At 56.6% G+C, this 25975-nt stretch overlaps 1 protein-coding gene across 1 annotated transcript in view; it reads right to left on the bottom strand.

The window, feature by feature from the left end:
• Positions 1-25975, bottom strand: part of CCN4 (cellular communication network factor 4) — a 967918-nt gene that overhangs the window by 130305 nt on the left and 811638 nt on the right. The gene's annotated exons all lie outside the window — the stretch shown is intronic.

Here is a 25975-nt window from a genome sequence, read left to right as displayed (position 1 = left end):
CTTTGGAGCAGTTAGGGTAGGTAATTATTGTTTTTTGTAAATCCATCAAAATTTACCCTTTTTTTGTCAGATGGCAAAAAATACATTTTTTGGTGTGCCGCAAAATTTTAGTTTCTACTTTGTGTGTCTTGAGATGAAAAAGGTTGGAAAACGCTGATCCAGAAGAGCATCCACCTAACTCCTTCTCCTTCTGAAAATTCATGACTAATAGCAGTACAGCCACCCTGGTTTAAAAGCACTTCCTACATGTTCTACACACTTCTACTTACTAAGTTCTCCCAACACCCTCTGACATGGATCCTTCATTAGTCCCTTTTGCAGATGAGGGGATCAGGGAGTAGGTGGTTAAGTAACCTGCCCAAGCCACACAGTGGGGGAGCAGGAGACCCTGGTAGTGCAAGGCCTGAGGCCATGTCTGCACCGCTGCACTACAGCATCTCCCTCCCCCATGTCACTAGGAAAAGGCCACGGTCATCATCACCCAGGCACTCACACTGCGGGTTAGGGCTGCCACACTGCTCATACGAGCTGGGTGTGCACATAGGAGCTGGGTGTGCACATGGGAGCTGTGTGTGCACATAGGAGCTGTGTGTGTACATAGGAGCTGTGTGTGCACATAGGAGCTGTGTGTGCACATGAGAGCTGTGTGTGCACATGGGAGCTGTGTGTGCACATGGGAGCTGGGTGTGCATATAGTACCTGTGTGTGCATATAGGAGCTGTGTGTGCACATGGGAGCTGGGTGTGCACATGGGAGCTGTGTGTGCACATGGGAGCTGTGTGTGCACATAGGAGCTGGGTGTGCACGTAGGAGCTGGGTGTGCATATAGTACCTGTGTGTGCACATAGGAGCTGTGTGTGCACATAGGAGCTGGGTGTGCATATAGGAGCTGGGTGTGCATGTAGGAGCTGGGTGTGCATGTAGGAGCTGGGTGTGCACGTAGGAGCTGTGTGTGCACATAGGAGCTGGGTGTGCATATAAGGATGCGTGTGCATATAGGAGCTGGGTGTGCGCATAGGAGCTGGGTGTGCATATAGGAGCTGTGTGTGCACAATAGGAGCTGGGTGTGCATATATGAGCTGGGTGTGCACATAGGAGCTATGTGTGCACGTAGGAGCTGGGTGTGCACATAGGAGCTGGGCGTGCACATAGGAGCTGGGTGTGCATATAGGGATGAGTGTGCATATAGGAGCTGGGTGTGCACATAGGAGCTGGGTGTGCACATAGGAGCTGTGTGTGCACATAGGAGCTGGGTGTGCATATAAGGATGCGTGTGCATATAGGAGCTGGGTGTGCGCATAGGAGCTGGGTGTGCATATAGGAGCTGTGTGTGCACAATAGGAGCTGGGTGTGCATATATGAGCTGGGTGTGCACATAGGAGCTATGTGTGCACGTAGGAGCTGGGTGTGCACATAGGAGCTGGGCGTGCACATAGGAGCTGGGTGTGCATATAGGGATGAGTGTGCATATAGGAGCTGGGTGTGCACATAGGAGCTGGGTGTGCACATAGGAGCTGTGTGTGCACATAGGAGCTGGGTGTGCATATAAGGATGCGTGTGCATATAGGAGCTGGGTGTGCGCATAGGAGCTGGGTGTGCATATAGGAGCTGTGTGTGCACAATAGGAGCTGGGTGTGCATATATGAGCTGGGTGTGCACATAGGAGCTATGTGTGCACGTAGGAGCTGGGTGTGCACATAGGAGCTGGGCGTGCACATAGGAGCTGGGTGTGCATATAGGGATGAGTGTGCATATAGGAGCTGGGTGTGCACATAGGAGCTGGGTGTGCACATAGGAGCTGTGTGTGCACATAGGAGCTGGGTGTGCATGTAGGAGCTGGGTGTGCATATAGGAGCTGGGTGTGCATATAGGAGCTGGGTGTGCACATAGGAGCTGTGTGTTCATATAGGGATGAGTGTGCATATATGAGCTGGGTGTGCACACAGGAGCTATGTGTGCACGTAGGAGCTGGGTGTGCACATAGGAGCTGGGCGTGCACATAGGAGCTGGGTGTGCATATAGGGATGAGTGTGCATATAGGAGCTGGGTGTGCACATAGGAGCTGGGTGTGCACATAGGAGCTGTGTGTGCACATAGGAGCTGGGTGTGCATGTAGGAGCTGGGTGTGCATATAGGAGCTGGGTGTGCATATAGGAGCTGGGTGTGCACATAGGAGCTGTGTGTTCATATAGGGATGAGTGTGCATATAGGAGCTGGGTGTGCACATAGGAGCTGGGTGTGCACATAGGAGCTGGGTGTGCACGTAGGAGCTGGGTGTGCATATAGGAGCTGGGTGTGCGCATAGGAGCTGGGTGTGCACATAGGAGCTGGGTGTGCATAAATGAGCTTGAGGAAACAAGTTGTTGGCATCTCTTGATGGCAGCTCCTCGTCACCATAGCTGGTTGGATGAGATGATCTCTGGGTAAAATTCTCTGGGCCGAGTTAAAAAGAGGATAATTGGTGTGTCTTTGAAGGTAGAATTTGGGCTAAAAAATTAAAGGAATCTGTATTTTCTCAACCGGAGGGATGCTAGCTAGTTGACAACCTGGTTTCCATTTCTACAGCACTTTACAGTTTATATATGTGTGCACACATGGGTCCTACAGTAACCTCATAAGATATAGGTCATCGTTTTCATTTTACAGGTTAGGAAAGTCGAGTGTAAAATTCATTTTTTTAGTTATCTCAGTAGTGGCAGCGTCAGAATCTGAAGCCACACGGTCTGACACTGGCCCAGGTGTTCTCGCTCCTGCAGCACCTGCTGCTGACCCCACTGCTGCTCCCATGTCACTGTCCCATCCCATGACACTCCCCCTGCTGCTGCACTTCCCTGGGGTCTCCTGTCACATATGGCCTCGCTCAGACCCCACCCAGCAGAGATTCAGGCCGCCTCTCCCATGCCCTGGCATCCACCTCCGTGACCATGCCCCACAGAAGGCGAGGGGCAGGCTTGGTGTCGAGCCTGTCGCCACCGTAAGAACAGGAAACAACGATTCACGAGGGCCTGGCTTGAAAACATTCCATTTCTCAGGCACACGGAGCCCAGCTGTCAGATGGAGGCTCTGTGTACCACCAGGAAGCTGGGCTGTTTTCAAACCCGTGACCTTAAGGTAAAAAGCTTCAGCCGGGTGGCTCATGAGCCAGCCAGAGCCTTTGAAGCCCGCCGCTGCCCAGCTGCTCGCTCACCAGGAACCACTCGGGAGGACACGGTGATGGGTCCTGTCCGGGGACAGGGGTTTAATGGTGTCACCTGTATTTCCAGGGCAGCTCTGGGCGGTCCAGGCAGGAAGCAGAGGTCCCCTGGCCCCACCTGGGAATCAAAGACAGCAGCCTGGCCCCGGTCTCCATGAAGATGCTTCAAGCAGGGACCTCCCTCGATCGCCGGCAGGTTAGAAGTGGCCAGTGACCGTTTGAAGTTCCCAGGAAGGACCATCCTGGGTGCAGCTGAACCGGTGGTCTGGGGACAGAGCCTGGGAAATGGGTGCACAGCCTGCCGACACCTTGTGTGAGGACTGAGGGCAGGAATGAGTCAATTGGTGAGATGGTGCATTTGCCTAAGTTACTCCAGAGACTAAAGGCTGATTGAAAATGGATCCATTGGAAATTCTTTCACTCACTCATGTATCCATCAATTTCCAAGTACTTACTGAGAGGCTGATCTGGGAATTTAAAATCTATCACTGAGCAAAAGTGACAGATCCTTGTCCTCCTGCGAAGGCCTTTACCATTGTTATTTCCGAGGTTCCCATCGCTCTCCCGAGGGGTTTGACAGTATAACTCGTCCATTAGAATCAGAAAGAGCGAGATAGACAGAAGCACAAGAAAGCCCTTTAATGCAAACTGGAGGGGAGTCGGCTTCCCGCAGGAGGCAGTGGTCTACTTCCTTAAAGTTAAGGAGGAGCTGGCCAAGCAGGAGCGGGGTGAGGGAGAGGGCGCCCAGAAGGTGGAACACTAGTGAAGGCGCACACAGGGTGGGTGGACGGGGAGTCAGTAGCATGGGGTGCCGTTGGAAGCCAAAGGGGTTCGAGAGTCAGGGAGTCAGGCCAGGCAACCAGCTCTTGGACCTGTTGGTTCTCCATCCAACAGGCCCACCTTTCTCCTGGAAGAAGAGAACAGACAAGACTTCCATGTGGACTTGGCTGACCCTTGGCCTTGGCCCTCGCTTCCTTTGTCCCAGCCCAGTGCCCACTCGCCCGCGGTAAGAGCCCCTCGGAGCCCTGGGCTGCTCCTCGAGCAGACTGGCCCGTCCACACATCCGTGTGGTTCAAGTCCCTCCACAAGCAGTGGCTTGGGAGAGCCGGGGCCTATCTTGTTTCCGGGAATTAGCCAATGTCCTGGGAAGCAGAGCGAGCCATGGACTACACGGGCGGGCGGGCGGGCTGAGGGCGGAGTGGGGTACGGGGTACAGGCAACTCGCTCCCGGCTGAGTGTCCCACAGGCAGTGCCTGGGCTGGTGTCAGCTAGTGGGCATCAGTAGGCAGTAACAAGGAAGCAGGCCGGTGGGCCTTGGCCTCCAGGCTGTTCTGCCTCTGGGTGCCGGGGGCGGGACTCCAGCCAAGCCCAGGAGCGGGGACACTGTCCCAGTGGTGACTTGGGCACCTCCCCACCTGCCATCGGACACAGCGCCTTGAAAACATCACCGTCAAGTGCACCAAACAAATGCGATCGCAGAATGCCAGGCAGCAGAACCCGTGTAAGGAAATGATCACTTCCCTCCTCGCTGCTTCGGAGAGCTCATCATGCCCGCACTCGCTGAGCGAGTTTCCACAGACCGCGCATGTCTGGCTCGTAATTAAAGCTCTCACGTTCCCCAGTCTGAAGTCAAGTGTGGGGGGAAAACTCGGGCAAGTTGTTCTCAAAATGGCATTCTTTCTAAATTAGTTGTGAAATTTACATCGCAACCTATTCCCCGTAATGGAGTGTGTATTCTGAATTCGTGTTATTCTAACTGAATTAGCTACTTGCTAGTCCCCCGATAAAGGTATCCAGGAAAGCAGGGATGGAAGAGTGCAATGTCCGTGTTCAATATCTGCCCCGTGATCACATCGGTCCCTTCACTCCGAAGCCCCACGTGCTGGTTCCTCTGCGGGGACCCACCCAAAGGACAGTCTCCGGGATTTCTGTGCTTTTCTTTTCTAATATATTTTTATTGATTCCAGAGAGAGAGAGAAAAACATCAATGAGATAGAATCATTGATTGGCTGCCTCCTGCACGCCCCACACTGGGGATCGAGTCCACAACCCAGCATGTGCCCCGACCGGGAATCAAACCGTGACCTCCTGGGTCATAGGTCAGGCCAGCCGGGCTCTCCTGGATTTCTGATAAGGGAAACAGGTGGTGAGATTGTGAACTTCGTCTCAGGTGCTATAAAAAGGTGACATGGAGCAAGGCAAAAGCAGAAGTTAAAACAAGTTGCACCCACTAACACACTGTCCCCTGAAACGACAGTGCCCAGACTCACAGGTGAAATACAGATCTCTCTCCCTCCCACGGTTGTTGTTTTCAATTGGGAGGGAGTTTCAGACTCTGAGCTCCAGGTCCGGGCGAGTCTCTAGGGACCCAGACTCAAACGGGAGTTGCGGGACTGTCTGGCTTCGGTCGGAACTCGAAGGCAGCTTTCTCTCCGAGGTTTGCAGTGGTTGCTGGGACTCTGTGAGGCAGAGCCCCTAGGGATGGAACTGAGAGCAGCCATAACTGCTCGCTCCTGCCAGCCCTGTAGATCCCCGGGGACCGGCCCCGCCCAAGCCCTGCGCAGAGCCATTTGCCGGATAGCCTCAGGCAAAGGCTAGATTAGCACCGCCCTAGAGATCCAGCACAGAAGCTCTCCCACTGCAGACACAGCGGACTCTCATAGCCAGTTAGCCTGGAGGTCAAATCACCCCTGGTATTGCCTACGACAATCAAGGCTTAACTACAACAAGACTGCGCACAAAGACCACTAGGGGGTGTACCAAGAAAGCATAAAAAATGCGGAGACAAAGAAACAGGACAAAACTGTCAATGGAGGATATTGAGTTCAGAACCACACTTTTAAGGTCTCTTAAGAACTGCCTAGAAGCCGCCGACAAATGTAGTGAGATCCTCAAGAAAACTAATGAGACCCTCGATGTTATGATAAAGAACCAACTAGAAATTAAGCATACATGGACTGAAACAATGAATACTATACAGACTCCCAACAGCAGACCAGAGGAGCGCAAGAATCAAGGCAAAGATTTGAAATGCGAAGAAGCAAAAAACACCCAACCAGAAAAGCAAAATGAAAAAAGAATCCGAAAATACGAAGATAGTGTAAGGAGCCTCTGGGACAGCTTCAAGCGTACCAACATCAGAATTATAGGGGTGCCAGAAGATGAGAGAGAGCAAGATATTGAAAACCTATTTGAAGAAATAATGACAGAAAACTTCCCCCACCTGGTGAAAGAAATAGACTTACAGGTCCAGGAAGCGCAGAGAACCCCAAACAAAAGGAATCCAAAGAGGACCACACCAAGACACATCATCATTAAAATGCCAAGAGCAAAAGACAAAGAGAGAATCTTAAAAGCAGCAAGAGAAAGAAACTCAGTTACCTACAAGGGAATACCCATACGACTGTCAGCTGATTTCTCAACAGAAACTTTGCAGGCCAGAAGGGAATGGCAAGAAATATTCAAAGTGATGCATACCAAGAACCTACAACCAAGATTACTTTATCCAGCAAAGCTATCATTCAGAACTGAAGGTCACATAAAGAGCTTCACAGATAAGGAAAAGCTAAAGGAGTTCATCACCACCAAACCAGGATTATATGAAATGCTGAAAGGTATCCTTTAAGAAGAGGAAGAAGAAGAAAAAGGTAAAGATACAAATTATGAACAACAAACATGCATCTATCAACAAGTGAATCTAAGAATCAAGTGAATAAATAATCTGGTGATCATAATAGAATCACGGACATAGAAAAAAAAAAAAGAAAAAAAAAGATGCACCCGGGATAAGGAGACTGGGGGGTCGAAGGAGAGAGGGAGGGCGGTGGGTACAGGTGAGCAGGTAAAATCCGTGCATCTGCGGGTCTAAACGATGGTTTTGCATGGGGCCACCTCACCTTAGGGGCTGAGCTCCCCACGGTCCTCTATCTTAGGGAAGCGCCTGAGCCTTGCTGTCACTGCTGATGGCGATGCTTGCGTGTTTGCTTGCGTGTGTGTTTTCCAGGTAGTAACCCTCTTTCAAAAGCCAGTGCCCATGTCAGAGACCGTCCATTTAAATCAACAGTAATGGTAAGAATTAAAATCTTGAGGATGATCGTTTAGATTCATTTAAAAACCAGGTGGAATTTATACACAGTTGATTGTATTACGTGGGAGCATAAAAGTTTTGATTCACTTCAGACTTTATAAGAATGCCTAATTCAATTGAAGAAAGCCATGAAATAATTGTTATATAAGGAAAGGAAATAGACTTGGACAAAACTCAATCTTTCTGGAATAAGGTAGAAAAAGAGAGAAACAATGCAATAAAAAAATAAGTATAAAATGCAAAATAAGGTAAATAAATAAATCCAAATAGCAGCCTACTTACAATAAATATTGGATTCTCAGATTTGATTTAAGGATAAGTTGTTTACCCTAATTCATACCTGAGACAGAATTTCCTGTTTCAACAGGTATTTATCATCCGTCCGCAAGCCACTGTGGCTGCACAGATGAAGGCCTTATCGCTGTGGGATTGACAGTATTTCAGTAGAGCGCAGTGGTGGTGAACAAACAAGCAAATACAGAATGTCAAACACCAGTCTGTCTGTAGTGGGGTGCATAGTGTCCCCACAAACTCACCTGAACCTCTGGGTGTGACCTTACTTGGAAAGAGGGTCTTTGCAGACGCCAGGATTTAAGTTAACGTGGAGTCTGAATTAGGACGGGCCCTCAGTCCAAGGACTGGTGTCCTAAGAAGAGCAGATGGCCCGCAGACACGCACACAGAGAGGCGGAAACAAGTGACGGGTCAACAAGCTGAGGAACAGCAAGGATCGCCAGCAACCCCTGAAGCAAGGACGGAGCAAGGAGGGTTCTCTTCAGAGCCTGCGGAGTGGGCGTGACCCCAGGACACCCTGGCTTCAGATTCCCCGCCTCCAGACTGTGAGGGAATGCAGGTTCTGTTTAAGCCACTTCAGACAGAGATGTGAGTAGACGTGACTCGGGCCACACAGCTTGTAAACCAGAAGTTGTTGTGAAAACTACATGTAATAACACAGATAAGAGCTTAGGAAATGCCTGACACGGAGCATGGGTGCAATAATATGTGGATATTGACTTTTCATGTACAGGCGTAAGCGTGTCCAACTGTAAAGTGTGTATGATGTATGTGGTCACGTCGGATAAAAATCATGTTTTAGAGTAACATCAGAGAAGAAAATTACGGAAGGAAAAGCCTGCAAGTGTTCATGAGGAGGAGTATGAGGTTTGATGAGGAAGGAAGAATTAGTTTAATTGTATTTCCTTCGGATAGTTTACATGTTTTACCATGTGCAGGCATACTTTTATTAATAAACAGAGCTCACATGGTCCTTATTTACTCTAGATTAAGATCAGCATATGGATGTGAGTCTTAGCTCTAATGCCCTCAGCGGGAAAAGCTGTGAATTATAACTCAGCCGGGGGAGGCTGTGACCTGGGAGAGAAGGTGACGCAGTGATTAACCGTAAAGCAATTAACCGGTGGCTCTGTCCACTCGCGCGAGCCCCCGCCATCCAGAGCGCGGGCAGGCAGGGAGCCCGTCTCCCGGGGGTCCCTCTCCAGACAGTTCCCTGTAAACAGTGGGTGGACTGCTGACCTTTCAACCCACCAGTCCTCCTGCCCTGTAGCATCCAGTTGGCACAGAGGCCCTTCGGCTTATAGGAGTCACAGGGCAATTCTGCTTTGCAGTGCACCTGGAATCCTCCTGTGTACGTGAAGATTTGGGGAATGACTTTCTCATTTCACCTCAAGTATGCATGTGATGATCATATACTTGATGTGGGTAGAACTGTGCATATGTAAGGTGAACGATTTGATGCGTTCAGATATAGGCACATACCCGTGATGCCATCAGCGTGACCCTGATAACAGACGTCGCTCCTGTAGCTCGGGGTGCAGGGTTGTGCAATTGGAAATGTAAGAGGTTAAGAGCGTAGATCTCATGCTAAGTGTTCTCACACACACGAAAGACACGAGGAAACCCTGGCATGGGCCACTGACCTTTCAGCCCACCCGTCATCTGTAGCCCCCGGGAGGCGCCTGGGGACCGTCTCCTGCATCCCTGAGGGGCTCCTGGGAGTGTACGTTCTGTGCTCGGAGTTGAAATGTTGGAGGATGCTCATACTGAATGAGACAGCACCTGTGTCCGCCTCCCCCTCCCCTACACCCCCCCCCCCCCGCGCCTGCCTCGTCTGAAGCCTGGCCGTCCTCTCCTCCCTGTCCCCATGCAGCGGCTCCAGGCTTGGCTCCGGGCCCAAACTGCTTCTTCTCCGCAGTGAGAGCCATTCCCTCCCGAGCCAGGCGGCTTGGGGGCCATATCAATTAAACTTTAATGTGTGTTATTATGCTCCCCGTCATTATCATTACTATTATTAATAATGTGCTTCTGGGCAGCGTTTGGAAACCGTTCCCGCGGTGACATCTGGCTCCCAAGATAATGGATCTTCTTATGGGCAGCGTGTGGACGTGATGTCTGCCGCTGTCACCACAGAGACGGCGCTCCTGACCTGGGGGCCCGCGGGCGCTGGGCGCAGTGAGTCCCGGCTGCGTGGCCAATGTGACCCAAACCTTCCTGGGCAACCAGGACGTCAGACTCCACCACAGTCACCATGGGAACAAGGAGCCCACGCAAGTACACATTCATTCATTCAACACCAGGCTGCTGCTCACGTGCAAACCATTCATTTTATTTTTTTAGCCCAGCCACAGCAGCTTGATGGTTGAGCGCCGACCTATGAACCAGGAGGTTATGGTTCGATTCCCAGTCAGGCCACATGCGCAGGTTGCGGGCTCCATCCCCAGTGTGGAGTGTGCAGGAGGCAGCCAATCAATGATTCTCTCTCATCATTGATGTTTCTCTCCCTCTCTCCCTCTCCCTTCCTCTCTGAAGTCAATAAAAAGAAAAAAAAGAAAAATAGATAAATAAAATTGTGGCCAGTTGCTCAGTGGTTAGAGCGCCGGCCCTCGGGCAGCCCCACCGACAGTTCAGTTTGGGCCGAGGGCGGGGCAGGCGGGGATGCGGGGGGGGGGGGGGGGGGGTGGCGGGGCGGGCAGAGGACAGCACTCGCTGTGGTCGGAGGAGTCCCAGGTGGCAGAGGGATCCAGGACACCTGGGGAGAGGCCCTTGCCAAGCAGGAGGGGAGGGCGGGCGGCGCTGGAAACCCTCCCTGGCCGGCAGGAAGCAGCCGCCTTTTCCGCCTTTTCCTCACCCCAGGTTGGTGGTGAGGAAGGAGGGAGCCGGGAGGGACCTGAGGGCCGGACGCTTCCCCAGCCGGGCGAGGCCGCACCAGCTGAGACCATCTCCCGCCCGTGAGTTCCAGCCCCAGGTCACCTAGTGCCTTCTCTGCATTAGTTTTCCTGTTTTTACCAAACACCGCTTGCCTGGCCCCGAACGGCTTGCCCTTCCCAGCTGAGGGCAGGAGCAAAGTGAGTCTGACGCTCCCTGCTGAGCGGCCCCAGCCACCCCGCCACCAGCCGGTCTTCCGGAGCCAAAGGCCCCGGCCAGGGCCCAGTGGTTAAAGCTCCCGAAAGCAGCAGGGGGGAACCTCCCCTGAGCGTGGAGCCTAATTAGGGAGAAGGCACTCCCCTGAACATGGCGGGGCTGCTTCCGACAGACTCCCTGCTCAGCGCTCAGAAGTTAAACTCAGGACGCTTCCCTCCCAGGCTCCTGGCTCGCAGGGTCCTGGGAAGACAGACCGGACAGCGTGCTGACCCTGACCGCCACCCTGGCTGCGTGCAGACACCCCCCCCCCCACCCCCGGCCTCCCTCCCAGAGGCACCTCTCAGACACAGCCATGCAGAGAACACGCACACTCGTCTCCGTGGAAGCCCCTTCCCGTGATAGCCTCCGAGTTCGCTGGGTTATCCTCAGAGGGGAAGGACGGACAGACGAGTGAGGCACAGGGGGCAGGGGGGGCGGGAAGCGGGGCTCAGGAGGAGGCGGCTGCCTGGGAACCAGGGAGAAATAACTCATTTGTTCAGGGAGCAGGCGGTTGTGCTTCTGCGAGGCCCGAGCTTTGCTTTCCTCCCGGGCGCCTGCCAGTCCCCGCTGTTCTGTGGGGAGAAGACGGACTGGCCCCGAATCAGCAAAGCCCAGGGCTTCCTGGCAAGAAATGAACAAAAAGCCAGGAAGCAGAGGAGAGGCCCCGGGGAAGAGCGGAGAAAGGCTGCCCCGGCAGAGACGCAACCACTGGCTGCAAAGGCATTTGGCCACATGGCCTCCCCGTGTCTGTGCCCACTGGGCCTTTCTGATCAGGAGCACAAAGCACCTTGGAGAGAGACTAGCAATGGCTGTGTCGCCCTGAGGTCCTACAGGGGTTCCCGGGGAGGGGCCACTGCCCCAAAGTGCTGGGGGCTCCAGGCGAGCTTCCTGGTGCGCCAGCTGCCCGACCTGGGCCTGGAAATGAATCCAGGAGTCGCTGTCCCATGTCTGTGGCGAGAGGCTGTAGCCTGTCCCAGAGGCCAGGGTCAGAGCCCATGCGGTGTGTTTGCCACAAAGGAATGAGCATTGAGCCCACATGGCCGGGATGGCGGGTATCTGGCCTTCCTGGGTCTCAGTTTTCCCATCTGTGTAATGGGGAGGGTGCGTGGATGGAAGGACGCTGATGGAGAGAGCGGCTTTCTCCTCCAGGAGCTTACACAGCGTGCCCCCCCCCCCCTTCCCTTCACAGTGTGAGGGGCGCCAGTTCCTGTTTTTCCTCAGACTTCCTCTTGGAAACGGGCCTCCTCAACCTAGATTGGGATTCCCACCTGCTCTCCCCCCGACAAAGGGCTGTAATTGCAATCAGCAAAATCAGGCCATAATTAACCGCCTGCACAGAGTTCCGCTGGTGGGAAAGCATTTTCCATCCCTGCTGGCCTGCACTCCCCGCCCCCTCACCCCCGCCCCGGGCATATCCCCGGGTTCCACTTCACTTCTAAGTGCTGACTAGTATCTCCTTCTATACATTTAAGACACAGATGATGCAAACTAGTCGATACCATTGGAACACCATTGCTCATTTTTAAAAAAAGTGGAGTCGATTTCAAATATTTCTTATGTGTTGGATTTCCTTGCCCTTGGTACAGTGGGAGGGACGGGACGCTCCTGGCAAAGCTGTTCTGTGAATCAGATCGCCAGTCGCCTGACCCGGATGGGCTCGGGGACCCTGGGGGACGACTCCGGCCCCCGCATCCCTCCTGAGGCCAGGCCTGTCCACCCCAGAGCCGGCACTTCCTCCCAGGCGTGGGGTCCGGTGAGGACTCTGTGGGCCTTCCAGTCATTGTCTATGAAATGGAGTTTCCAGGTAAAACCATTTGCCCGATTTGGGGGATGATGCTTAAAGGAATCGGGATGCAGCGGGTGACAGGATGAGGAAGACTGCATCCCTGCTTCTGACTTTCCGCCTTCCTGGACCCTGTGCGACGCTGGTCCCTCCGCCCCGTCTTCTGTCAGCCGGTGAGACTAGCGGGCTCTTCAGCGTGGGCCACGGTGTTTTCAGGAAAGACCCACCTGTGATCAAGGCTGATTAAAATCTCACAGAAGGCCCGGACCCCTGCATCCCAGGACGCGGAGCCTGGGTGTCCCAGACCTGAGTGTGAGCGTCGCTGAGGAGTTGTTCTTAAAATGCCGTGACGTCGGTGGTGGCCCCGTCCGCGCTGTCCTTCCATGTCCCGATTTGGTTTTGGGCCGAGCCAGAGCCTGGACGGCTGGGCTGTCAGAGCCACAGCGTCCTGAGTCGGCACTTATATTCCCCTATCAGCAGGCTGACAGACACGTGTGCCCCTCATTGAAGGTGTGCGTGTCTGGCGTCCGGCCCTTGTGTTTCTCACTCCCGTAGCATAAAGGCCAACACACTCGGGTCTGACGATTCCGTCCAGAGAGAGCCCTGCCCGTCCTGCAGCCTCACCATCCGGCGAGTCTTCGGTGAGTAAAGACCAGGCGAGCTGTTACGGGCCGATTACCCGAGGGCGGCCAGTGCTGGCTTTATTCTCCATATCTGACCTTAAAAATGTTTTGTAGTTTGTCAAGGTTATAATTTTCAGCCAGTCGGCTGCAAGGGCAGCTAATTAAGTGGTGTTTAATGACGTTTGTTCCTTACAGGAGCCTGATTAAATGTACCGTGTAATTTTTTTACCAAATCAAGCAATTCGCCCAATTTTCCAATGTGCTTAATAAGCCAGGCCCAAGCCATCAGCCTGCCAGCCGCGGGATGGATGGGGTTAGGCGGGAGGGGTCTCGGACCTGCTCTGCTGTCCCGCCTCCCTCCTCGGCTCCCTCCAGGGCGCCCTCCCCAGGAACATCCTCTCCCCTCGCCTGTTCCCACCTGACTCATTCCGGACAATCAGCCTGAAACTTACTTTCTTTTTTTAATGTATTTTTATTGATTTCAGAGAAGAAGGGAGAGGGAGAGAGAGAGAGAAACATCAATAGACAAGAGAGAATCATGGATCAGCTGCCTCCTGCATGCCCCAGACTGGGGACCGAGCCCACAACCTGGGCCTGTGCCCTGACCGGGAATTGAACTGTGACCTCCTGGTTCACGCCAGCCGGGCACCAACTGATTCCTTGCCCCTGTGCACTCTCAGATCAGGCCGATGACGGTATCGTACGGTGTTCTCCTTACAGGCGCAGCCAGCACGTCCCGCCCCTGGTGTACTGGCCGTGACGTGTGCGTGTGTGTCTGCAGAGCTGTTCTTGGCATGTGGACTTGGGTGCGCTGACCGACGGGGGCTCCTCCGCTGGATGCACCTGGGCCGTGTCTGCAGGGCTGTTCGCCTCCGAGGGCTGACAGCAGAGTCCTCCCTCCTGCAGTGCGGGAGGTGGGAGCCTGAAGTCCAGGTGCTGGCAGGGGAGACGCAGCCACAGCTGAAAGGCACGACCTTCAGCGGGCCCTGTGCAGGCCTGCTCGGCCTCAGAGCTATGTCCCTGGCGCCCAGGCCAGTCTTCGTGCAGGAGGCGTCTGTGCGCTGCGGGGTGGTGAGCAGCACCCTCCACTCAGCAGCCCGTGGTGCCCCCCCCACTGCCCCCCGTCCCCATGGCTGTGAGAACAGAAATATCTCAGACATCGCCAAGCAGCGCCGGGAACAAAGCACCGGGTGCGAAGGGCCGCTGTAGGTTTCCGGGGGGGGGGGGGGGGGGGCAGATTCATGTGCAGGTCGGCTGCGCTGCTGACCACGTCCACGTCCACGAAACAGGGGCCTGGGGGCCATGCGGAGCTGGGGGAGGGGGAAGGGACATCATGATGTCCTGAGGGTCCGGGAGAGTCTGGAGGGGACTCAGGGAGGCTAAGGGGTGGAGACAGACTGCTTAGAACTCACTCAGAAATCTGCTCTTAACGAGCCAGCGCCCCGACAGGAAAAGCCTCAGCGTCGGGGCTCACCCAGCCTCTCTGCCTGTACATCCAGCCCCTTTTCCTGCAGGACAGCAGAGAGCCAGAGCGAGCAGCTGGGCCGTCCAGGGGAAGCTCGGGGTGAGGCTGGACTGTGGGCGTCCTCAGGGGCCAGGCGAGCAGAAGGGAGCCTGCGCGGCCAGAACACAGGACCTGGGGCAGGTCTCCTCTTCCGTCCCTGCACCTCCCAATCCGCTGACTTAAACCCCAGCTCCCGCGCTCACTGTCCCCAAGGACTGGCATCTCAGTCTCCCGGTCTCTGTCGCCCGGTGCTAAGCACACAGTCTCTTTAGCAGAGTTTCCAGATTGACGGCTCCTGACAGACAGCACAGATCTCAACATTTACACGGAAGTTGTCCGTCAAAAAGCAAAAGAAAGAATGTCCTATTTCAGGCCGTCTCTGCTTCAGGCACAGGAGCGAGGAGGAGGAGGAGGAGGAGGAAGTCTCCTGGGCGCAGAACAGCAGCTGCGCCAGGAGGCAAGTGTTGCTGGGGAGGTTGCTAAGCAACTGCCTGGCGTGTCGGGGGACGAGGTGGAAAGGCACCAGGGCCTGGGCACCCAGGACACACAGAGACCCACCCAGGACACGCTCCCCGCTCGCAGCAGCTAGGACCCCTCAAGGGCTGGTGGCGGGGTGAGGTTCCTCTCCGTGGCCTTGAAGCCAATAGGAGAGACCGCACAGCCAGGACACAGCCTGGCACACGCACCATCCTGGCGTGTCGTCTGCCATCTCCTGTGCAGCCAGCGAAGTCAGACATGGGGTCAAACAAGGCTGGGGGTCTCACCCACAGGAGTGTTTCAGCGGGGGCGCATCACAGCGAGATGAGCCTGCACTCGCCTCGCGGCCGCCGCCGCCATGTTACACGGAAACGGTCTGCTTCTCGTCCGACTGTTCCCAGGGGGACCACGAGGTCCACGCTCAGGGCCACATCGCCCTCGTCTATCTGCTCAGTGGCCAGGACACAGCGGGAGGGCAGCCCTCATTACATGTGTCATTTGACCATGGGCACCGAGGCCTCAGTGCCCAGGACGAGCATCCGTGCCCAGCTCTGCCCACACCTCTGCCCTCCTCACCAGTCGCCCTTGTCCCAACCACCCTCCCAACCCCACTCCACTTTCAGCGAGTCAGCACCCATCTCCCGGTTTCCTGAATGAGCCATGACCTCTGAACCATGGGGCCCGCTCCCTGGTTACTCCTACTCATCCTCTAAAACCCAACTCAAGCATGAAGGCCTATGACATGGCGTGCAAGTCACGTCTCCAAGTCAAACATTGAATTGCGTCACTCTTTGGACCAGCTTCTGGGGAGGGTGCAGACACACTGTGCTCATCTGCTCACGAGGTCAGGCGCATAGGCACGTCCTCCATTAACAGCACAGGCTGGTCCCTGAGGGTCCAGGACGCACAGCCCTGCCCTCAGGCGCTCAGGGGGTGTTATGACCCAGCACCCGGCTGGTTTGCTCACCTGTGCGGTGGCCTGATGGTCCCACCTGCACAGTCAGCCCCTCGTGGACTCTCCAGCCTCACACCCAGAGCCCAGTCGCCGCTGCTTGGGGTTTGGGCCACAGAAGGGGTTCATATCTTCCCTTTGTAGCTTGAGCTCTGCGTGCGTTTCCTCACCTGATTACTGCAGTTCAGTTCTAGGCGGAGAGGAAGGGAGGCCTGTGAGGACCCACTGTGCGCCCCCACTGTGGGCACTGAACCTGGGACAGCTCTGAGGCAGGGACCATCCCTCCTGGCCTCCGCAGGGGAACGCCCAGCTCAGAGGCCACGGGCAGCCTCCCCCCACCAGTCACCGTGGAGCCAAGACGAGGCCAGCTTTTCTCCGAAGCCCACGTTCCCGCCATGGAGCGCGGCCGCCAACAGCCTGAGAAGGCGGCTTAGAACCCCATCGACTCAGACCAGGAAAAAGGGGGTGTCCGCGGGAGAAAAACGGGGCGAAGGCATGGAGGTGCGTGGAACGCCTGGCGTGGCCAAAGCAGAGCGCAGACAGACTCACGGCAAATGCGGCTGGAGGGTGTGGGACAGACACGAGCCCCCAGAGCCCTTTGCGCACTGCCCGGCCTCCTGGCCCCTCCCCTCCCCCCAAACACCCAGCACCTGCACCTCAGTGTCTCCTCCGACAGCCCCCACCTCCCTGGGGGCCAGGAGACACTCAAACACGTGCCTCCTGCCCACCCGCCGCCTCCTGAGCGGCTGCCATGCTTATCTCGCTGCCCAGTCGCTGCCTAGTTGTCTACAGACCCACCGCCCTCCCTGTACGCACTGGACACGCCACCTTGGACGCCTCGCTGTGAGCCAGCTCCTACAGGAGGCTTGTCCCCGACAGGGCACCCCCGGCTCTGGAACAAGTGAGCCACCGGGTCAGCGAGGAGGCCAAACCAGCCACCTCTCGTCTCCATGTGACATGAAGACACCGTCAGCAGCGTGTGACAGCCTGGGGTGGGGGGAGGGGGGATAGGGGCCAGGGGCAGGGGGCTGAGGGGGGAGTGGGGGCATCTGTAATAGTGTCACCAATGAAAGTTCAACAAGTGACAACAGCTAGGAATCTTTGGAGGAGGCCAAGGGTGAGCCTGAGCGGGGGCGGTGAAGGACGGAGAAAAGACAGACAAGAGAATGAGCTGGGTCTGGGTGGGACGCTGCCCTCTCTGATGGAGAGACAGTGCCGCAGCCTGCGAGCCGTGTCTGTATTTTATAGCAGATTCCACGAGGCAACGTAAGGGTGCAACATTCTCGCGGGTTTCGAATCCACTCAATTACAGGCCCCTGAACTCTATCAAGCCCACATCACTCAGGCACGTGGGGCCACGTGTTCGGACCACAGGTTCAAGCTCACAGCCGTAGCCTTTGGCTATCATTGTGCCTTGCACGTGGCTTTGCCATGAGAGGACCGTGCCCTCTCAGTCCGAGGCTTGAACCTGTCCACACGCGGTAGCCGCCGTATTACTTGAGCCAGTACTTAGCGCTCCGGTACCCCCTAGGGACATTCGGGACAGGGGATGTGGCCAATAAAGGTTTCTGGAGCCCACAGTGATCTGCAGTGCGTGTCCGGATCCAGCGCCCGCCTCAGGCGAGAGCAGGCCTGGCTGGGTTTGGGCTTGGAGGCCCCGCAGCGGCTGCTAATCGGGCCCCTGTTAATCACAGGCTCCCTAGCGTGCCCTGTGCAGGGGGCGGGAAGGGGCGCTGAGGGTTTATTTTTAACAGCTGCGCTCTCTGGGGGAAGTAGGAGAGGCCGGTGATGAAGTGCAAACAAGAGGCCCGGCTCCTGGCGTCCGGGAGGCCCTGTCCCCCGTCCCTCATCGTCTAACATGGTAATTAGTGGGAGATAACGTGCCTCGCAGCCCATCTCGCCTCCGACTATTTGCCTGACGACAGCAATTGTGCGGTTTCTTTTTGTTGTTGGCTCTCTCTTCAGCCCGCTTCCCGGAGTCCGCCTGACGCGCTTTGTCTGGGGTAACCATGGAAATGCATAATTAGACGTTATTCCTGGTGGAAGGACCCGGGCGGCGGGAGGTCCCCGCGGACGGCGCTCTTAATGATGCCAGGACTCTCTGGGAACATCGGGCGCCATTACCTTCCCAGATGCAGGAGGCGCACCTCGGAGGCCGGGGGGAGCCGGTCAGGCCGTGGGGGCCCGTGTTCTGGTCCTCCCGCTGGCCCTCCTGTGAGGGTTTCTGCCTCTGGGGCCGGGCAGGGCCTAGGGGAGGTCAGTGAGCACTTGGATCCCGTTTTGCTCTTCATTTCCTCACTGCGGCAGGGCCCGTCCAGAGTCCTCTCCCCGTTAGAACGGGCACGTGCACCGAGAACACGGGGTCTGTTCTGTTAAATGCAGACGTGTGTCCCGCGTGTCACGGTGCAGGAGAAGACTAAGGCGGAGCGTGTGCTCGGACCATCCACACAAGCCAGGGGCCCCAAGTGGCCGGGGCTTCCTGCGTTAGGTGTTGTCCTCCGCTTGGAAACCTGGACAGAAGGACCATCTGACAGATGGTGATGAGGGAGCTCCCCAAGACGTGGAGGGAGGGGGAGGCAGAGCAGGCGGACACGGTGAGCGTGCCGACCGGCCGGTGCGTTGACCGCGGGGTGAGGTCTCCCCTGAGGGGTGGCCTCGCGGCCGGACACCGTCTGTGGGGGCAAGACCATGGGTCGGCTCCTTCACAGTGAATCCTGAGGCCCCAGCAAGGCACGGCAACTCTGTGACCTGAGCATGGCCCACCTCCCCGCTTCCCGCCTCACCCCTCGCGCCAGCCCCGCCGCCTCCCCGATTGTTTGGGTCGCCTGGAACTTCTGGGCGTCTCTAGGATTCTCTGCGCTTCCCATTCCCTCTGAGACTGGTCTGTGCTCCTCTTTCCATCCAGGATGCCTGAGCTGTCACACTCTCCGCAGCCGATTCTGTGCGCACGGGCGGTGCTAGCCGCCCCTGTCCCGTGTGGCGTTCCTGCTATAGGACGATTCCCACTGCCATCCCGGTTTGCAGGGCAATGTCATCATTTCAAGAGAATAAAAGCAGAGAAGCAGCACTCCGCCCTCTTCCAGTGAAACGCAGACAACAGACGAAGAGGAGGCCCTCTCCCCGGGATAAGGTGTGAAGAGGAGGCCGTGCACCTGGGCCTCCAGGGGGCCGTGCGGTAGGTGCTTGCCTTGCGCACCCCACGCTGTTGGCATGGAAACAACAGGTGTCTGCAGTCCTGACCAGCAGCCTGAGGCTGTCACCCAGCAGCCCAGAGGAGTGGTTCAGAGCCCACACCTCATCCTCCTGGTGCAGGAAAAGGAAACGCTCAGGAGACTCTAGGACTAAGCACAGGCTGGAACAGAGATGGCTCTCCACCTGCCCTTTTGGTCCCCCAACGTGCACACTTCCTCCCGATGGGGTGCCGTTCCCCTCTGCCCAGTCATCCTGTGGCTCCCGAGGCCCACCCACCAATCTTCTGTTTTCTCCTCAGGTCTCAGCTCTTTTGTCACTCTTTCAAGCATGCTCTCACAGACTTTTATATATATTCACTAGAGGCCCGGTGCACAAAATTCGTGCATGGGGAGGTACCCTCAGCCCAGCCTGCACCCTCTCCAATCCGGGACCTCTCAGGGGATGTCTGACTGCCTGTTTAGGCCTGATCCCGGGGATCAAGCCTAAACAGGCAGTCGGACATCCCTCTCACAATCCTGGACCACTGGCTCCTTACTGCTCACCTGACTGTCTGCCTGATCGCCCCTAACTGCCCCTCCTGCTGGCCTGGTTGCCCCCAACTGCCCCCTTCTGCTGGCCTGGTTGCCCCTAACTGCCCCCCCCCACCATCCTGGTCGTCCCTTACTTCCCCCCCTGCCAGCCTGGTTGCCCCCAACTGCTCCCCCCCAGCTGGCCTTGTTGCCCCCAACTAACCTCCACCCCCCCACCAGCCTGGTTGCCCCCAACTGACCCCCCTGCCAGTCTGGTCGCCCCACGCAGCCTGCTGTTCGGTAGTCTGTCCGTTTTTTGTTTTGTTTTGTTTTTTTTCGGTCATGATGGCCCCTGGCTTTTTATATATTAAGCTATTTTAATTGATTTCAGAGAGGAAGGGAGAAGAAGAGAGAGAGACAGAAACATCAATGATGAGAGAGAATCACTGATCGGCTGCCTCCTGCACGCCCCACCCTAGGGATGGAGCCCGCAACCCGGGCATGTGCCCTGACTGGGAACTGAACTGTGAACTTCTGGTTCATAGGTAGATGCTCAACCACTGAGCCACGCTGGCCGGGCTCTCCCAGACTTTTAAGACCAATGCTCCCCTGCACATCTGAAAGCCTCCCCCCCCGCCCCTGAAACTTGGGTCTGTCCATCCCCGGCCAGAGGTTCTGGTTGGTGCCAGGTCGGACTGCACCATGAAGGGCGGCCTGAGGATGCTGGGTTTCACTCTGCGGGCCGTGGGGGCCTGGCAGAGGCTTGCGAGGTGCGGCAGGGTGAACCGCCCATCGCGCTGGCACCAATGTGCATGATAATTGGCAGAGGCCAGCGCTGGGCAGAGGGCGCCTGCCCCAGGTGAGTGTTGCCAGGTAGCTGGTGAGTTCTGTTTCTAAACCTAATAAACGACGAAAACTTTGACTTCCAACAGAAACCTTAAAATAATCACAGAGCCCCCCAAAATGCCAACAGGGGCACCCATGCGGTTTCCACAGCCTGCCCAGCCCCAGCAGGACCCCGAGCCCCTGAGAGCGCAGCACGCACGGGGCTGATCAAAACGCATCAGGGAAAAGGTATTTCATCTGCGGACACTATTTTTCTTTGGTACAAAGTGACTTTTGGTCCTAACAACAACAAAAAGTATCCCCAAAAAAAGAGAAAAAATAGCAAAGTCTCCATATCAAAGCCGGATTGATTTTTCTTTTCATTTACAAAAAATAAAAAATAAAAAAAAATCAGCCAGTCCTGCCTGTTAAAAATGGAACGTCCGAGGGCCTGAGCTGACGTCGCACCAAGAACCCAAACATCCTGCTGAGTTCAAGGCGGCTCCTCATTAGAAGCAAAGCCAAACAGGCTGGGAAAAGGGCGACAGGCCGAACCCCAAACCCAGCTCTTCACATCGCGCTTCCTAGCTCTACCCCGCGGGCCACAGAGTTTGGAGTTGAAATATCACAGCATCAAAGGGCTGGAGAAGCCATGCCGTGTTGTCCACAGACTCTGAGCTCCTACTGTGTCCACGTGCTGCCCCTGCGGGGTGGGGGGAGGGGCCAGAACCAAGCACCACGTGCACCTTGCATTTCAGATTACAGCCACGCTAAGCCACGCATGTTGGTCACGTGTGGCAGAACCCCAAGACCAGCCAGCAGGCTGCAATGAAGAGACTTTACTGACTCCTGCCCGCGACGCGCCCGGACAGAGCCATCACAGGCTCAGCTGCGTGCCGGGCCCGGTAACGACAGCGGCGTTGCGTCTTCCGGCCCCGTGCGCTCACCTCGGGCCCTTGTTCATGGCTGTATTTTGTGTTATGGTCCAGCTTTCTCCACGTGGCGGCAAAGCAGCCGGCGCCAGCCCCGGCCTCCATGCTTACGACCCCTGATTCGGAGGAAAACGACAGCTCCTCATGGATCACCAGCCGGAAGGGCCCAGGGAAGGGCTCTCACTGGCTGACCCTCGCCAGGAAGTGTGAGGCATTGCCAGCATCGTGTGGAGGGGGACAGGGGGACCCCGAACGGGGGGACATGGAGGAGACGTTGTCACCGCCTCCCTCACACACACGCCTACAAGCCAGCAGGCCAACATAATCCCGCGCCCCCCGAATGGAATAGTCTGAGGATAACACGTGAGGCATTGTGTTAGTAAAACTGGAGAAGTCACAGTGACACTGTCCTGCTGCAGAGGGACATCACGCACTGTTCACCAGTGAAACATGATCTGTGGCCCTAGCCAGTGTTTCTCAGTGGATAGAGCATCAGCCTGCAAACTGAAGGGTCCCGGGTTCATTTCCGGTCAAGGGCACATGCCTGGGTTGCAGGCTCAATCCCCAGTAGGGGACATGCAGGAGGTAGCTGGTCCATGAGTCTCTCTCATCATTGACATTTCTCTCTCTCTCTCCCTCTCCCTTCCTCTCTGAAATCAATAAAAATATATTTTAAAAAGGAGAAAGAAAGTAACATGCACTGTTACCTCTGCCCATGAACCAGGAGGCCACAGTTCCATTCCAGGTCAGGGCACATGCCTGGGTTTTGGGCTCGATCCCCAGTGTGGGGTGTGCAGGAGGCAGCCAATCAATGGTTCTCTCTCATCATTGATGTTTCTATCTCTCTCCCACTCCCGTCCTCTCTGACATCAATAAATATATATTTACATAAATAAATAAATAAAATGCTAGTAACACCAGGGCACCGTTAGAAGGACGGCTATTGGAGATAAGACGCTGCACTGGTGGCTTTGACCCGGGGCCAGACCACCTGTCCACGTCCAGCCAGCTCCCCTTCTGAGCTGTGTTTAGCCTGTCGGCCCTCGGCCTGTCCCCTGGGCTGTTTCTGTGGGAAGCTCTGCATGGGTCTCTCTGCCCCAGGCCAGCTTGCAGTTCCAGTCCTGGCTTCACTCCCTCAGCCCAGGCTCTGGGTCATGACATTCAATCCCTCCCGCAGCGGCCCTCCTCCAGCCCCTCCCCCTGCTTCCTCTTCCCGGGAAGCTTGAACGTGGAATTGAACTTGCACTGCTGTGGGTGCACAGACCTGCAGCCTGATGGTGAGGGCGGCTCCACTTAGCAGAAAACTCCATGAGAAATTTTTAGGTTTTTTTTTTTTTGCCAACTGACTATTATCTGTGACTTTAATTCAACAGAGTGAAACAAGCTATGGACTATTGTAGCGTGTCCTTGAGTGTCATTCATCGTCAGCTGTGTGAAAACATCGCTCTTTCCAGAGAACCAAGGCCTCGCACGCCCTTTGAAAACATGTAACCGCAGCCCATCGTGTGCTGTGAGCGTCTCATTCCCTTCATCCCGTGGAAGGAAGCGCCGCCTCCACCAAGCTGAAGTCCTTGACGATGAGGCTCGTCTGTGACCTTGACTGTTTTCTTTCCAGGCTTGCGTTGCAGATATGTTATTTTATATGCACACTAGAGGCCTGGTGCATGGAATCGTGCACTGGTGGGGCCCCTCAGCGTAGCCTCGGGGATCAGGCCGAAACCGGCAGTCCAATGCCGCTGCCGCTCCTGCTCATCTCGGCCCCACTGCGCCTGCCACTGCTGCTCCATAGGCCCACTGCCGCTCCGCTGCGATCTCCAGGCTGTGGCAGCAGCAGCCGTGAACCCTGCATCTGGCACCCATCGGTCAGCTGAGAGGCACTCCTGCTGTGGGAGCGCACTGACCACCAGGGGGCAGCTTCTGCATTGAGCGTCTGTCCCCTGGTGGTCAGTGCACGTCATAGCAACTGGTTGACCAACCGTTTGGTCACCTAGGCTTTTATATATATACTAGTGGCCCGGTGCACGAAATTCGTGCATGGGGGAGGGTGTGTTCCTCAGCCTGGCCTGCACCCTCTCCAATTTGGGACCCCTCGAAAAATGTCCTGCCAGTTTACAGGGATTGGTCCTAAACCAGTAGTTGGACATCCCTCTCATAATCCAGGACTGCTCTGCCCACACTGCAGCCACCGACCGCTACTGCCTCAGCCACTGCCTGCCCAAGATCCATGGCTGTGGGGAGAGGGCCCGCGCCCACGCCCCGCAGAGAATCAGCTGGGAGGGAGTGCTGTACCCTGGACCCCGCCAAGTGGGCCCAGCTGCAGAGGAGCCTGGATAAGAAGCTGGGCGAGCTAAGCAGCCAGAGGAGCAAAAGGAAGGAGGAGGAGATGTGAGCCAGCCCTCACACCCTCCGGCCTTTTCTTAGCAAATGCAAGTGGGAGCAAGCAGCTGTCCATGGTGCTTTCTGTGCCTTATAGCTGCTCTGGTGATGTGACCAGGGCTGCATGAGCAAGCCAGGGGCCTCTGGGAGGGGGTGGGTGGGCCCAGTGTGCCATGCCTTGCGCTGGGGTGGGGGCAGGCTGCAGTGGCTGTTCTCTGGACCTTCTGGGGAGAGCCGCCCCAGGTCTGTTTTGCTGGCACCAGGGCCCCCTGGGGCTCTCCGAGGTCCCTTGCCAACTGCCTTAAGAGAACCTTTAAGAGAGGTTCTGGGAGTCCGGGTTGTGGCCTGGCCTGCGCCCTGCCCTCCTGCCCTCGGATCGCCATGGCGATGGAGGGGCGCAGGCCCTCCCGCCCTTCAGTTGCCATGGTGGGGGTCTGCGGCTGCTGCCTGGCCTGCGCTCCGGCCTTCCTGCCCTCCGATTGCCATGGCGGGGGTCCAGGGTTGCTGCCTCGCCTGCGCTCAGGCCCTCCCGCCCTCTGATCACCATGGCAATTGAGGGACGCAGGCCCTCCCGCCCATCAGTTGCCATGGTGGGGGTCCGGGGTTGCGGCCTGCCCTGCGCTCCGGCCCTATGCCCTTCAATCGCCATGGTGGGGGTCCGCGGCTGCTGCCTGGCCTGCACTCAGGCCCTCCCGCCATCCGATCGCCATGGAGAGGGTCCGGGGTTGCTGCCTGGCCTGCAACACGGCCCTCCCGCCCTCCGATCGCCATGGCGATCGAGGAACGCAGGCCCTCCCGCCCTTCAATTGCCATGGCAGGGGTCTGGGGTTGATGCCGCCCTCCCATCGCCATGGCGGAGAGGGTTGCGGCCTGGCCTGCGCCCTGCCCTCCCGCCCTTCAATTGCCATGGCGGGGGTCCGGGGTTGCTGCCTGGCCTGCAACACGGCCCTCCTGCCCTCCAATTGCCCTGGCGATCAGGGCCACAGGCCAGCTTTCCCATGGTGATCACCCGCTGGGGGGTGGGAAAGGCAGCCGTTGCCCACCCCCCAACTCTTGCCTGCTGCCTGGGTTGCTGATCAGCATTCTTCAGTCCTTCCCCTTTCGCCTCTCATCATTGTGAGTATGCAAATTAACCGCCATTCGTGCACTGGGTGGCGGGGGGGGGGAGGGGGGGGGTGTCCCTCAGCCCAGCCTGCCCCCTCTCACATACTGGGAGCCCTCAGGCGTTGACCCCCATCACCCTCCAATCGCAGGATCGGCCCCTTGCCCAGGCCTGATGCCTCTGGCCTAGGCTTCCGCCTGGGCAGCGGGGACCCGCAGCTGCAGCGGCCCCACTATCCTGGGCTTCGCTTTAGGCCCAGGCAAGGGACCCCTAGCTCCTGGGACTGCCAGCTTCGACCGTGCCCAGCTCCCATCACTGGCTCCACCCCTACTTCCTGCTATCACTGGCCAGGGCGGCAAAGGCGCCTGATTCTCTGATCATGGCTGGGGGGCAGGGCAAAGGCGGCCCCAGGGCCACCTTTGCCCTGCCCCCCAGCTCTTAGCTCCCCTCTGGGTTTCCAATCACTGTCAGTGGCAGGGGGCTTCTTCCTGCTTTCCCTTTCGCCTCCCTGCATTGTGCCTACATATGCAAATTAACCGCCATCTTGTTGGTAGTTAACTGCCAATCTTAGTTGGCAGTTAATTTGCATATAGCCCTGATTAGCCAATGAAAAGGGTAGCTCGTACGCCAATTACCATTTTTCTCTTTTATTAGTGTTGACTAGAGGCCCGGTGCACAAAAATCTGTGCACTCTAGAGGGAGGGGAGGTCCCTCAGCCCAGCCTGTGCCCTCTCACAGTCTGGGACCCCTCGGGAGATAACAACCTGCTGGCTTAAGCCTGCTCCCGGGTGGCAGAGGGCAGGCCCAATACTTAGGTGCAGCCCCTGGTCGGGCTCAGAGCAGGGCTGATTGGGGAGTTGGGGTGCTGCCCCCTGTCATGCACAGAGCAGGGCGGATTGGGAGGTTGCGATGCCACCCTCAGTCACACTCAGGGTAGGGCCGATTGAGGGGTTGGGGCACCGCCCCCTGTCACACTCAAGGCAGGGTCGATGGGGAGGTTGCAG

Source organism: Myotis daubentonii, chromosome 17, assembly GCF_963259705.1.
Source record: "Myotis daubentonii chromosome 17, mMyoDau2.1, whole genome shotgun sequence".
Lineage (NCBI taxonomy): Eukaryota > Metazoa > Chordata > Mammalia > Chiroptera > Vespertilionidae > Myotis > Myotis daubentonii.
The sequence above is the reverse complement of the archived record's forward strand: the minus strand, read 5'-3'. Positions and strand labels throughout refer to the sequence as shown.